The sequence below is a fragment of the Hippopotamus amphibius genome, chromosome 11, assembly GCF_030028045.1.
Source record: "Hippopotamus amphibius kiboko isolate mHipAmp2 chromosome 11, mHipAmp2.hap2, whole genome shotgun sequence".
NCBI lineage: Eukaryota > Metazoa > Chordata > Mammalia > Artiodactyla > Hippopotamidae > Hippopotamus > Hippopotamus amphibius.
The window spans coordinates 111,262,185-111,277,505 of record NC_080196.1 but is presented as its reverse complement, the minus strand read 5'-3'; the positions used below and the strand labels follow the sequence as shown (position 1 = coordinate 111,277,505).

Below are 15,321 nucleotides of genomic sequence, written 5' to 3'. Positions count from 1 at the left end.
GCCCTCCCAGACCTCCACTGGTGCTCATGAAGAAGGGGGGGGTTGGGGGAGAGTAAGTCAGGAGACTGAAGAGAACCCACCCAGGGGGTGCAGCCATGCAGGGGATGACCAGCAGCTCCCAGGGATGGGCACAAAGCCCCAGCTGCTTCCCCAGAGATTCATCTCCCATGAAGCAAAGGCCTCAAGCAGCTAGGCAAGGGCAGCAAACACTATCCACCCTGAACAAAAACAAAGACACACTGCTTCTGCAGGGGAGCAGAGGCCACACCCACTATCTCTGAGGCAGGGATAGAAAACCTCTTGCATCCAGAACACCAGAAAAGACCACCACAAGAAGTGTATAAGAAAACAATGGCTACCTTGGATGAAGTACAAGAAACGATCTTGTACTGAGGAACTTAAATGAACTGTGGGCTACTGCTGGGGGTGTGGAGATGGGGAGTGGAAACTCCTGCCCAAGACCAGCGAAGACACAAAGCCAAGTTCTACTGCCAAGAGGAGAAAGGGCAGGAACCAGAGGGAAGGCCCACCGTGAGGATCAGGCACTAGAGGCCTTCCTGAGACTAAAGCAGGATCCATGCCACGGAGAACGGCCCAACTTCAACTGGGGGCCGAGCACAGAAGCACCAACAGCCATCTGACACTGGAGGGGAGGGCGAGAACTTGGAGGGAGACCCCCCCTGAGACACAGACACACTGGGAATGCAGAATGCTGAGGGCAGACCAAGAACACTGAGGAAAACCTCTAGAACACCTGCTCCTGCTCTAAGCAAAAGGCAACAGCAGCCCACCAGCACGATACACGTGCAGACTCTAGTACACGAAGGCAACACCACCAACAGGAAAAGCCAAACACAGCTCGGCTCCTGGCTGGGCTGAGTTGGAGCCCCCTCACTACCATTCTTACTGAAGAAGAGCTGTGCCCATTTTTACGTCTCTACTTCAGTCTGCAAGTGATGTCAAACATTCAAGCAAACATTACAACACGTTAACACAGCAAGAAAAAACTTCTGGGATACCACTAAAGCAAGGCTTATAAGGAATTTTATAGCTTTAAATGCTTATAATTATGGGGGGCGGGGGGGGTCTAAAATCAATCCAGACTTCTGTCCTAAGAAACTAGAAAAAAAGCAGCAAATTAAACCTACAGTGAGTGGAAGGAAAGAAATATAAAGACAAGAGTAGAAATGAACGAAACTTAAAGTGAACAAAGGGGAAAATCGATAAAATCAAAAGCTGGTTATTTCAAAAGACTAATAAAACTGGCAAACTTTTTTAGCTAGAGTGATTAGACACTATGAGGTGCTATGAAAATAAAATTTAGCATTAAAATAATTGCCTGTAAAAATAAAGCTATATAATAGCATAAAGAATATCACTATAAAAAGACTAAATGTTAAACATATCAACAGTGAAATTAAAATAAATTTTCAAAAAAGCATTTTTTAAAATTAAAGTTTAGCTTCTGGGGGGGGTGGGATGAATATTGGGAGACTGGGGTTGACATATATCCACTAATATGTATAAAATAGATAACTAATAAAAAAATAAAAAGATAAAATGTAAAATAAAATAATATACTAATAATGATTAAAAGAAAAAAAGAAAAGACAAATATTTGGATTGGATTACTAAATACACAGCCTACAAAGAGTTCAGCTTCTGATCCCGAAACAGCAACTGCAGAAAGCAGTGTTAACACTGGTTTCTAAAAAATTGTTTGGGGAAGCATATTCACTTCAACAAGTATAAATATAATTTTTAATTATGAGATTTCTCTTCAAAATATAATAAACTAAAACAGATCTAACTGAAAACCAAGAGTTTGATTCTAAATAAAAATAAAAAATGGATCAAAATGTGATTGGGTGATCAAAGCAAATAAATGATTTCCAATTTGCCACACACCAATCACTTGACAGTAGAGCAAAATATTATGACTGAAATGCCAGCTAAAATAAATGGGAAAATGTCCAAATTAGTGAAGACATTCTGTCCTACAAACATTACTGTGACTTTATCTTATGTCTCATTGCTTCAATTGCAAAAAAAAAAAAAAAAAAATTACAAATACTTCAAGTCTCAGAAGTATAAATACTTCCCCTACCATTCTTTCTGATTTTCAAAATCATAATATATAATCAAATATTCTACTGGCTAAGAAGTCATACTCTAAATTTCTTGGCAAAAATCATGAACACTAAATAAAACTGTTCATGCTGGATAACATTCTGCTAAACTGTTTTCTCTTTTATTTCTAATGAGGTGAGTAGTGTTGGTTGTTTTAGTATTATTTTACTTAAGATCTCAAGATATCATGGAGTTAATTACAGTTTCTAACCCTGTTCATTTTATACATGTCTCTGTAAAAAGAATTATTCATGTACTGGTCCTTTATTAAGGGTCTGTGGCATCTAAAATTTCCCTAAAAGAAGACAGGCAAATACTTTAGCCAAGAAAACAATGCCATTAAACACAGGGGAACAATGGTTTTTCATTTTAGCATAATTCATCAATATTTCTACTGACAAATATTGATCCAAGATATATCACAAGTGTTAGGCAGTTAAATAGCCTGTTTTTCTGAGGTAAACTAGGCAAAAATATTAGGAAACAGGTTCGGTTTTTCGGCAGAACATCCTTTTGGTGCCTATTTCACATTTCACTCTCCTGCTCTCACAGCTTGGTGCCCAGTGTCCTCACGGTGACATCTGGATGAAGTTCCCACCATGGCAGCATCCCACCTGGGCCCACTTATGCCTGAACCTGTCCTGCCCTATCTCTCAAGCCCCCAGCTGTTATCTGACATCACAACCTACAAATACCACATCTTTGAAAAACCAAAGAATATTCAGGTCAGAACAACATCATGACCTATGCTTCCTTTGTAAGATGTTTTCTTTTTGACATGAGCAACTTCAGCTTCTGAGGCAAGCCAGTCAGTACCGAGGAAATCCTGAAGTGGAAGCGTTCAGTTCTCTCAAATCACACCATAAAGGACAATTCACGTGATTTGATGGATGGCAACCCCACTTAGAAATTTGTAAAACATCACACCACAACCCCTGACACCCAAACACAAGATGCTGAGTTTATAAAGCATCAGAGCAGAGTCAAGAGACTTGGACGGCTGCCTCACACTGCCGTTAACTCGTCAAACCACAAGCAATCGTGTACCTTGTCCTACTTTCAGTGACTGCATCCTCCATGCAAGAGGATGAGACAGCAATTCAATGACCCTTTGCAAGTTTACAATAATAATATACTATCAAATGTTGGAAGAGTACACTTTACAAAAGACCACCAGAACTGATACGTCATGGGACACAGATCACATGACATGTTTCTAACACCAATAGCGGAAATTTAAAATAAATATCATTTACAATAAGGACCATGAAAAATGAAATACTTTTATATAAGTCTAACAAAGTATGTATGACATCTGTATGCTGAAAATCACAAAACACTGATGAGAGAAACGAAAGGCCTAAATAAATGGAAAGACACACTGCATCCACAGGTCAGAAGATTCAATATTGTTAAGGTGTCAGTTCTCTCTAAACTGCTCTATAGGCTTAAGAGCAAAGATACCTGAATACCCAGACGCAAAACAGATCTCCAGTCCATACTTCACACAATGTTAAAAAAATTAACACAAAATGGATCACAGATCTTAATGTAAAACCTACAGGTTCTATAAAAGTTTTCTATTAAAAAAAAGAGAACTTCTATGTGACCATGAGTTTGGCGATGAGTTTTTAGACAGAAAATAAAAAGTTAAACCTAAAAAAACTGATAAGGTGGACTTGATCAAAATTAAGAATTTCTGCTCTTCAAATGAAACTGGTAAGAGAATAGAAACGCAAGCCACAGACTGGGGGAAAATATTTGCAAAATACATCTGATAAATGACTTACATCCGGAATATATAAAGAAGTCTCAAAATTCAATAATAAGAAAGTAAACAACTGCGTTTAAAAACTGGGCAAAAACACAAGCACGTGAAAAGTTGCCCAGCATAATTAGTCATGAAGGAAATGCAAATTCAAACCACAGTGAGATACCATTGCAGATCTAGTAGACTGGTTAAAATACAAGTGCCCGACAATACAAAGTGCCCATAAGAATAGAAGCAACTTGGACTTTCACATTTTAGTGGTAGTGCAATATGGTAAAGCCATTTTGGAAAAGAGTTTAGCAGTTTCTTATAAAATTAAATACACCCCATAGGACTTCACAGTCCCATTCCTAGGCATTTACAAGGATGAGGTTTTCTTCATGATCTCCCAAAACTGTAAACAATCCAAACATCCCTCAACTTGGGAATGTATGAACAAACTGTGGTACATCCACACCATGGCATACAACTCAGAAATAAAAAGTAATGAGCTACTGCTACACAGGACAGCGTGAATGAATTTCAAATGTGTTACGACAGGGTTTCTCCACCTCACCACCATCGACATTTGGGGCCAGATGGGTCTGTACTGTGGAAGTTGTCCAATGCACTGTAGGACGTTTAGTAGCATCCCTCACCTGTACCCACCAGATGCCAGAAGAATTTCCACCATGACACCCCTACCCCTGCCCAACCATGTTGACCAAAAATGTCTCCAGTCTTTGCTAAAATGTCCCCTATGGAACAAAATCACCCCCAGCTGAACACCACTGCATTCCACTGAGTGAAAGAAGCCAGACTCACAAGGCATGTTCCATTATGTGATGCTCTGCAAAAAAGGCAAAGCTAGAGGGGCAGACAAGGGGTCAGTGGTTTTCAGAGGCTGGTGTTGAGGTGAGATTGACTGTGAGAAGCGTGGGAGAATTTCCAGGAAGTGTCCTATATTCTGATTGTGGGGGTGGTCACATGACTATATTAAAGTTTATCAGTCTTCACAGAATTGTATGCAAACTCAGCAAGTGTTTACTAAACATAAATCAGATCTTAATTTAAATGAATAAAGAAAAAAGTATATGGATCACTGAAATTAGAATTTTATTATTTGGAAAAATGTTTCCAACCCTGAAGTCAACTTTGAAGATAAATGTCAATGAAAACTATTATATATATATATATATATATATATATATTACATTCTATACAGTGTTCTTCTGCATTCCAAAAGAGATGTGATAAAATGGGACAAAAATGTACCTCAAATTACTAAAAATTAAATTTTAAATTATATATTAAATTAAACTGTTTAAAATTTGAGAACTTACAAATGATTTCAGCTTAGGATCTGGATCTAAAAATTTTTTAGTTATCATAAATATATAATAAACACTTATTTTAGTAGAAAACTTAAATTTTTAAGGTAAATTCTTATTTCCATATACTAATAATGTTGATAACACAAATCATACTTTGTTATTCGGTTTCTTTTAGGGTTGATGAAAATGTTCTAAAATTAGGTTATAGTGATGACTTCACAATCTGTAAATACACTAAAAACCACTCAATTGTTAAATTCTAACCAGGCTAATATTATGTTATACAAATTATATCCCAATAAAGCCATTTAAAAATACCATACTTATTGTTAATCTACATTGACAAGAATGCCAAATAGGTAACTTTGACATCCAGGTGAACTTGGTGGTTGGGAGTAGAGGCAGATGGTGAGTAAATCACAAACATTTTATGAGAGAAGTAACGAATGTTTCCATATTGCTGGAAGATGATGGAAAATTTTTACTTCTATCCACTGGACGATCTAGAAATGGGTCCAAGATAATGACTCTGACCATCTACTGCGCCAACCCCTCCAACGTTGCCTTATTTTCACTGTATCACATCATTATCGAAGCCACAGGTAAGCTGTAAGAAATCCATCTCTGAGCTGAAATGTTTCCATTTACATTTATTAGTCACCTATACATACAACAGAGCCAGAGAGCTATTGTGAACTCTGCACGTCATATGTGATGATGTACCTATATTTGCCATTTATTTATTGTATGTTCTTGTGGCTAGCTAGCATTAAATTCCACTCCGTAATGTATAACTGAAAGGAAAGCTTCTAATGGGCCTGTTTTCGAGACCAAGCACACCTTTATGGAACACAATGGCCTCAAGGAGCACAACCATGGCTAACCTCAGGGTAACGAGGATGAGAAGCCACGTGCAATTCTGCAGTCCACAGAGAAACACGGGTTTCTTCAAAAGACTATTTTTGATGATATTTTAAGAAAAATTTATTAAAGAATTTATGAAAGAGCAGGTCAGTTCTATTATCTTTCTAAATTAATTTGTTTAAAAGCCTGATCTCTAAATTTAGAAAAATAATGTATATTTAAAGTATTCTATAATTACTATAAAAGTGTTAATTAACAGTAGTAAGAAGAAGCAGCTATCTATACACTATAAATATAAGGTAAAAAAAATCATTTTCATGGCATTTTTGAAACCATATGACATTAGTACTTTTCTTTGAAAACCTTATAATTACTAATCTCTTTGATTCTTAAGCTTAGTATTGACTTTGTAATAAGTGGGTACAAGTTAAATTCCAAATCTGGAATGGTCTGAGTTATACTGACCATTAGCACTAATTTACAAAGAGACATATAGATATTACTTTAATAGTGGCTTGAATTATCTTTCTGTTTAATGCCTTACGTAGCCACAATTTTTCATAAGGTAAAAAACACATATAATGCACTATTCCTACCTGATTTCTAAAACTATTAACAAACAACACAATGCATCTCTTTACTCAGATGCTACCCTTTCAACAAAGCCCTTCTTCGGTGACCCTGTACCCTTCCCCCAGGCAGCCCCTCCCCAGCACCTCCTGTCTCCCTCCCTGCTCTACGCTCCTCCCTAGCACACAGCACCATTCCATACGTGTTATAGTATTTTATACTTCTTATTGCCTGTAGACTGTAAATTCCCTAAGAGCCAGTGTTTTTTGCCTCTTTTGTTCACTACTGAATCCTCAGCAACTCCAACTGCACTAGCACCTCATACTCAATAATTATTGTTAAATAAAATATTTTACGCATTACATACTACATGATACATAATATGTAAAAATCATCACTTTCTTAACCACGGACACTGCAAGTCAGAACATTAAAATGTCTAAGATAAAAAACTTTTAACTTTATTTAACCCATCATCTTCCAAATTTATTTTATCTTGAAGCTCTTCTTTCACTAAACATCTATAACAACATGATGACAACAGCCATTACATTCTTTTCAGTAAAGGGTTCATACTAGATGGTGTCCAGACTTAACTCCCTGCTAATTTTTTTAACTTTACAAGTAATGAAGAGCAACACAGAGTTTTAAATAAAAAGGAGACAGAATCAGTTATGGGTTTACATCTTGCAATATAGTGAACAGACTAGATCAGGGAGAGAATGAAGGAAAAGACAGGAAGCAACAGGAATAGGCTAGAAAAGGACAGTCAAGACCTGAGCTCAGGCAAAGGGAAGGTCAGACGTGATGAAGGGTTCACAGAGAGCACAGGTGGATAAAACCACATATTGGGGGTGAGCAGAGACCGGCAGTCACAGGGGTTCACAAAGTTCCCACCTTGAGTGAGTAGGTCACACATTGGTATAAACTGGGAAACACAAAGATTTGAGAGAATATGATACTGGCTTTGGTTTACATATTAGTTTGGAGGAGACCAAAGGATATTAAAAGAGAGTTCTGTACCATATTGCCAAGAAAGTTTAGTGATGTGAAAGTGAAAGAGGAACCAACTTTGGAATCCTAACTTTAGAATTCTAAAAAATGCCAAAATTTAAAGATGCAAAGGAAGATCAAGAGCAGTCACATAGTGATTAGAAGGCTGGCTCATTCCCTTATACTGCACACATATCTATATATGACCTGCTTGATTAAAATACTTAAAGTGGATTTTTATTTATTAAGTGCCTATTAGGTACCACACACTTTTCAAGATGTTTTCAGAAACCAGAGAACAAACATCCCTGCCCTAAGAAGAGCTAGATGACAAAACATAATAAACAAATAGTATAAACAAATAAATTACACTTAGTTAAAAACATGATCGGTGCCATATGGGAAGCAGCACAGAAGAAGGGAAACAGGAGCACGAAGACGAGGGCGGGCTGAGGTATCACATAAGGCGGGCGGGGCAGCGAGCACTGAGGGGGCGAGGGAATCAGCCCACAGTCACACAGAGGAAGAACACACCCGTGTTCAACAGAAAAAGACCTACGGAGAGAGCCCACTCTGCATAATCAAGACAGGAGAGAAGCCAGTGTGGCTGGAGCAGAGTGAGGTGGGTGAGAGGAGACATGGCCAGAGAGGCAGTGGGGACCCAGATCACAGAGGCCCCCGGAGAGCACTGGGAGGAGGACCTCAGCCTTTACTCAGTGACAATGGGCATTCACACGCCATGCTGAGAAGAGGGGCAACCCAGCCGAGTGTGTCTGCAAAGGGTCAAGGCGGCCTCAGCACTGAGAATGGATCAGAGCAGGTCAGCAACAGAGCAGGAGACCCACAAGAGGCCACTGCGATAATCTCTGAGAATGACAGTGCTGGACCCAGGGGACCCACTACAGATGGCAGGGAGAAGGTGGATTCTGAATGTATTCTGAAGGTAGAGCTCGTCTTACCTCCTCATGTGGGTTTTTTAAATACTCACATATTATGACTTATGAATTCTGAATTCTTCCTACTAAAGCCGTGATGTCAGAATATATTATATTCCACATTCCTTGAAAAAAAGATAATTTTAACAACAACAATAATCTTTCTGCTACAGCTGTGACTTTTTCTATTACAAATGCCTAATTTGAAGAAAAGAAGAACAGCTAAGAAAAGATTCCACAACTATGGCAAGTTTAGTTATTTTTACAGTGAAAAGCATATGATTTGTGCCATACTGTCTTTATATTAAAACAAAAACAAAACGATGAGTATGTTTAAAGTGGTCAGTTTTTTTCAACATTCCAATTAAATGAACTGGCCAAGGAAATGTAGATTTATAGACAAGCATAAATGCTCCAAAGGCCATAAAGATGACAAGAAGAAATACCACCTGTTGAGTTCTGATATGTTGATGGGAGACTTCTTAGGAAGTTTCAAAAGGTAAAATTGTTAGATATTTAAAGTTGGAACTCACTGTAAGATAACTCCTTAAACAAAGAAGCAGCCTTTATCACCCACAGAAGCTTCTTATAAACCCAGTTACTCCTTAGTTTCCATGAACTGTGCTTAGCCTATTCAAATTATTTGTTATTTCTCAAACTTTATGCAAAAATGATTCAGTTTACAATAAAATATTCAAGTTTACAATATGCAGATTCTCAAGAAAACTCTCTTTAAAGACCAAAATTCTTTCCCTGCTTTAACTGTTCTAAAACTTGAAAGTGACTGGGTTGTTTAGGAATACTGGACAGTAGACATGAAATCAGTATAATTTACCCAGAGCATTTTAATATAAAGTAGTAAGTATTCCTCTTTTTAGAAAAATATATTCTAAGAATTAAACAATACGATGGCAGTAAAAAGTTATCTGTTATATTTAACTTATTAAATGTAACCTTAGAAATTAAATATATGGAAAAAGAATGCTTTATCTTAAGGTTCTTTTTAAAATACAAAAGTATATACAGATTTCCCAATATCCTGGGGAAAAAATCTGTTACTCTAGGAAAAAAAAGCCCTCAATTTCCCGTTGGGGAAATTTAGAAACCTCTGAAAACATCTACAAAACTCCTCATGTACTATTAAGATGTGGGGCTGAAAAATAATTATTTACCATCTTTCATGATCCAGATTTTACAGAAACTTGTTAAAAGCAGGAGACCAAGTTTTGAACAAACTAGTGTATGATAGATATCACAGAAAACATTATAGCACTAATCACCACAGTTCTGTGATTTCCACTACAAAAATATCAAAGCAAAATAGCTGTCAAAGGCATAAATTAAATCAATTTCAAATTGAACAGAAAATTATTTCCTATTTTCCAAAGGCACTGATTTGGAGTGATCTTAAACCTCTGGAAAAGAATTCCTCAATTTTCAAAAATTCTGAAGCCTAATTACAAGTAATTATAGCTTTTCATTTTCAACATGATGAAATAATTTGATTCCTTTTACAAGAGGTCTGGTTTAGCTCAAAATAGACAAGTGCTTCTGCACTGAGTTAGTATACAAAGACAATAAGGATCATTCTCAATAGAAAATCAGGGCTACATGTTGGCCATAAATCATAAATGCTGTATTCAAGCAAAAAATAGTTTGTATGTTCCACAAGCATAACTCATTCATTCACACAAGGGAGACAAAGCAAACAGCCCACTGTCACACTTGGCTTTAAAATAAGAACAGTACAAGGGAGGAGGAAAAGCTTCACAGCTATCTCAAAATTCAGATGTAAGTGTTCTCTGGAGGAAAAAAATTTCAAAATCTTTCTGATACTCCATTTAGTCAAAGAAACCAAACACAAACCACCACACAGTAAAATGATACCTAGTTTTAAATGTTTAATACCAGATCTAATAGTTAGTTGTTCCAGAATAATCCTATTTCTCTGAAAAAAAGAAATGGAATCCTATAAACCATACAAGATATTCCTAATTGCAAAAACATTATAAAAGAATAAACTAAATCAAAAACTTGAGTTTCTGACAGCAATAAATACTTTCACCCTGCAAAATTTGCAATGCTGCACATTTTTCCACCTTTTGCTTTATAAAGCGCCTTGTCCTGATGACTCACATTTCCAGTGATTTGTTATATGCTATTAGAACAAAAGCTCCATAAAACTGCTTTCTACCCTGACCTTACACACCTGGTTACAATTACATCCTCAGAAAGCAAACCAGTAGTTTAGCAAGGACACACTAACAAAAGCTAACCAATCAACAAGCAGAAACATAACAGAGCCCACCCACTCAAAACTCTGAAAAAGAACACACCATATATTTCTTACACACACACACCACCGCCATCAGCACAATGCAGTGTCAGAGCACAGATCAACCAGTTATAAAATGCTTCTGTCAACACAGAAGTTACTAAGTCAATCCACAAATAATTTTTCTAGTAAATGCCATCAGAAAGAACACTAAATTTTTTTGAACTGTAGTCCAAAAAGCAAACAAACAGAAGTTTCAACAGAAAAACTGTTCAGTCATTATAACATGTAGGTTCACGACATTATGAAGTTCTTACATCACATCAAATAAGAAAATCATCTTTGTTAGAGTCCAAGATGGAATTATAACATCCAAATTCTCAGTTGCAGTCAGTTTTGACCCCCCCACCAAACAGGGGAGGGGTCATTTCCAGTTATCAGCTACTTTTATTCTGAGACTTCCTAAAGCACCTTACAAAACCATACTAGGCTAGAAACATCAGACCAGGTAATTCTAGAGCTATGTGACCACACTAAAATGGAGAAAATGGTCAATTTATCACATTTAGAAAAAGAATGAGGGACTCCCTCGGTGGCACAATGGTTAAGAATCTGCCTGCCAATGCAAAGGACACAAGTTCGATCCCTGCCCCAGGAAGATGTCACATGCCACAGAGCAACTAAGCCTGTGCACCAAAACTCTTGAGCCCATGTGCCGCAACTACTGAAGCCCACGCGCCTAGAGCCCGTGCTACACAACAAGAGAAGCCACCGCAATGAGGAGCCACCGCAACGAGGAGCCCCTGCTCACCGCAAGTAGAGAAAGCCCGTGTGCAGCAACAAAGACCCAGTGCAGCCAATAATTAAATAAGAAAAAGAACGATGCAGATACACTACTCTGAAGCTAAAGTAACACCCTATGTATGCCATAAGAATGCACTAACAAAAAGAAGAACGACCTTGTGCCCTATTCTAATGAAATCCACAGAACACTCCTCAGTCCCCGATTTCTGATCACATTTCTCAAAGTGAAGAATTGCGTCAACTGGCCCTTCGGGTAGTTACTTGCTTTGTGTAAAGCTGAGCATCTTTAATACACGTGACTCTACAGCATTAGCGCTGCCATCCCTGATACAACGAGCTTGAGGGGAATATTTTCAGAACTGGAATCACAGTGTAGATAAAAGAAGACCCAAGCTTGGATGCGGAAGAAGCGGAAATACTTTCACCAAGTGAGACGATGATGTGTGGTCCTTCTCTGAAGAAGACCACTCTGCACCCTGGAACACCCTTAGCTCACCTCCTTTTGAATGTCTGTGTTTTGGTTAACGATGTGGCTCTGAAGCATTAAGACTGTCATTAGCTGATTATTATCTTTTTTTTTTAAGCCAATGTTTTAAAATGGGAATTTCAAAGCATTTCAGATATACGGTAGTGATATTTGGCAGCACAGAAAGTGACAATTCCTGTTTGACCAGGAAAAGATTCTACTTAGGACGGGAATCTTTAGAGAATATTAAAGCCATTCCTATAATATTATATACCATCCATGTTTCCTCAGAATGTATCTAATGATGAAAGATAACATAATACAAATGTGCAGTGATACAACAATCATACATCTCAAACACTTGAAAATTTAAGAATTTAAATACCCAGTGGTCATACTAGATTTATTTATAATGCATTTAACAGAGAAGAAAAATAATCAAAAAAAAACAAGAAAACGAAAAAGGAACAAAGACTAGGGACGTAAGAGGTGCTGTCATCTCTCACCCCTCACCCAAAGCAAAATGGGGCTCCTTCTCTGTTGTCAGAACGCTTCATGTACATTTCGATTACAGCACCTATAAAGTATTAGAAATATTGGTTCACCCTGGTTTTCTGTACTGTAAACTCTAAAAGACCAGGAACAGTGTCTCTCCACATTTTTATTTCCATTGTCAAGCACCATGCTAAATATATAAGAAATATTCATGTCTGTCAATCTGAACTGAAGGTAAGATTTTTAATTTCTTAAATTATGGTTATGCTGTGACGATCTGAAAACTACTGAGGGTTTAGATTTTAAATCTCCAGCGTTGACAATAAATAAGCACAAATAATCTGGCTTCTGTATATTTAACTTAAGATACCATTATGTTATTATATTTCGACTTTTTTTTCCAATGTTAGTTTTGAAATAAAAAGAATGGCCAGTGAGGTAAACACTAAGAATCACAGGTTTGAGCCTTCAGATTCCTTCCAAAACTCTGAATCTAAGAATAATACTGCATCTACTCAAAGTTGTAGATCTTTCACATGAATTAGTTTCAACTATCACTCTTTAGCATATTTTCCAAAAAAAAAAAAAAAAAAGTCAATTATATCTGATTGTCAAAGAAAATACACTGAATAAAATAAGCACTTCTCACTCTCTGTAACTACTAAGAATTTGTGCGTTTTGAGGAGAATTCTTTGGTGACTTAAGAAACTCCCTTCACTTTTATCCCCTGGTTTTCTGACTAGTATATCATGAATAAAAATGTAAATTAGAAAGATATTATGTTGGAAGATTTGTCTGAAAGTTTCAAGAGTGAAAAGTCCTCTCTTATTCTGTACTTGTAGTAAGAGACATGGTACCCACGTGAATCAGACCACATCTAACATACCGGGCTGACCCAGGGAGCCAGGGCCCTGGCAAAAAACAACAAACACCTGCTAGAGGGAATTAACATGTAAAGGGGCAGATTAACATGCCAGGGGAAGAGCCACGGAGAGAATCAGAAAATCTAGAAAAGAGACAAGGCTCAGGCTGGAATAAGCGATAACCAACGTCCAACGTTTAAAGGGTTATCTCGTGGAAGACACGCTAGGCTTGCTCTGTGTGACTCCTAAGAGTACACACCAAAAGATACGTGACTGGGAGATGCAAAGAAGCAAACTTCTATGAGGAAAAGCTTTGTAAGAAATAATGAAAAATGGAATACACTGCCTTAAGAGGTGGCAAGTGAATTCCAGATCCAGCAGAGTCTAAGCAGATCCTGCAGAACACTGAACGTGGGGAACACATTCATTCACCAAAACAAAGGGAGCAAATGCCCCCAGTGTGGGAGGGCCATACTTGAAAGGCTGCAGGTACAAAGAAAGACATGGTTCCTGCTCACAGAGAATTTACAGTTGAGCGGAAAGGGGCTGAGAACAAACAAGGAAACAGATACACGAAGTCCTTTTGAGGAAAGTGATAATAGAAAGAAAATTAAGAAAAGGCAACTGAACCCACACCCCAACATCAACAAAGAGCCAGCTATGGCAAGATCTGAGTGAAGAGCAGTAGAAGCAGAAAAAAGAACAAGCACAAAGACAGCCCCACCCCAAGACAGAAACAGGCTTGGCAAGTTCAAAGCCAACCTGGTTAGTGACTAGTTGGGGAAAAGGACAGTGTGGGAAGCAAATAAAGGACTCTGTTTGGATCATACCGACTCTGAGATGCCTTCAGAATATCCACGCAAAGATCTCAAATAAGCAATCAGATGTACAAGTCTGGTGCTCAAAGAAAAAATTAAGGGGGCTATATAAACGTGGAGAAGAGGCACACAGACGGTTTTTAAAACCATAATATTAAAGGATATTGTGACCCATATGAGAGAGTATGGACCAGAGTTGGCAAAACACAACACTCAGGCCAAATGCAGCCTGAAACAGTTTTCTAGGACACAGCGTCCTCATTCACTCACAGGCTGCCGCGGCTGCTTTGGCACCACAAGCTGCAGAGGTGTGATGGAGGCCACGGGGACTACTAAGTCCACACTTACTAACTGGCCATTACAGACAAGGCTTACTGGCCCCTCGTATAGATGGACAAGGCTGGATCCTGGAGCTAAGCACAGGGGGCAGTCCAACACCACAAGTCAGGCAGAGGGTATGTGACGAGCAGAAAGTGAGACAATAAACAAAACAAACAACAAGCAAGCCCAGGAGACTGTGGTGTCAGAGAAGCCGAGAAAAAAGTGTTTTGTGGACGACTGCGGTGAATACTGACCACGGAGTCGGACAGCACAACCACAACTGGTGCTGCACTACGAACGGCTTCACCTCTCAGGAAAGCGACCAGGCCAAGCAGCAAAACCCCAAACACTCTTTTCTTGTTTTGTTTCACAGCACTTCTTAACCTCACCCTACCTCAGAGCAGGATGAAAACAGGACTCCATAGTCGGGATTTCTCTGCATGTGTTTCCCCCTAGAAGCCTGAGAGCCAAGCAGCTCTCAGAGGAAGGACAAGGGAGACCCGATTATTAGCATACGCCAGTTTCCATGGTGTAAACACCCCCTAAGTCAAGCTACCAAGAGTACATCAACTAAGTCAAAAAATGCCTGCCTCTCTACCACCCAGTTCTCACTCGCCAGCACCAGCTGCTCTGACCCAGCTCCAGCACACCACTGTCCCGGGGAAGCGGGGGGGCGGAGGACCAAAACAAGAACATATCAGGG

At 38.4% G+C, this 15,321-nt stretch overlaps 1 protein-coding gene across 6 annotated transcripts in view; it reads right to left on the bottom strand.

Moving 5' to 3' along the window:
• ZNF407 (zinc finger protein 407) overlaps window positions 1-15,321 on the bottom strand; it is a 409,125-nt gene that overhangs the window by 331,624 nt on the left and 62,180 nt on the right. The gene's annotated exons all lie outside the window — the stretch shown is intronic.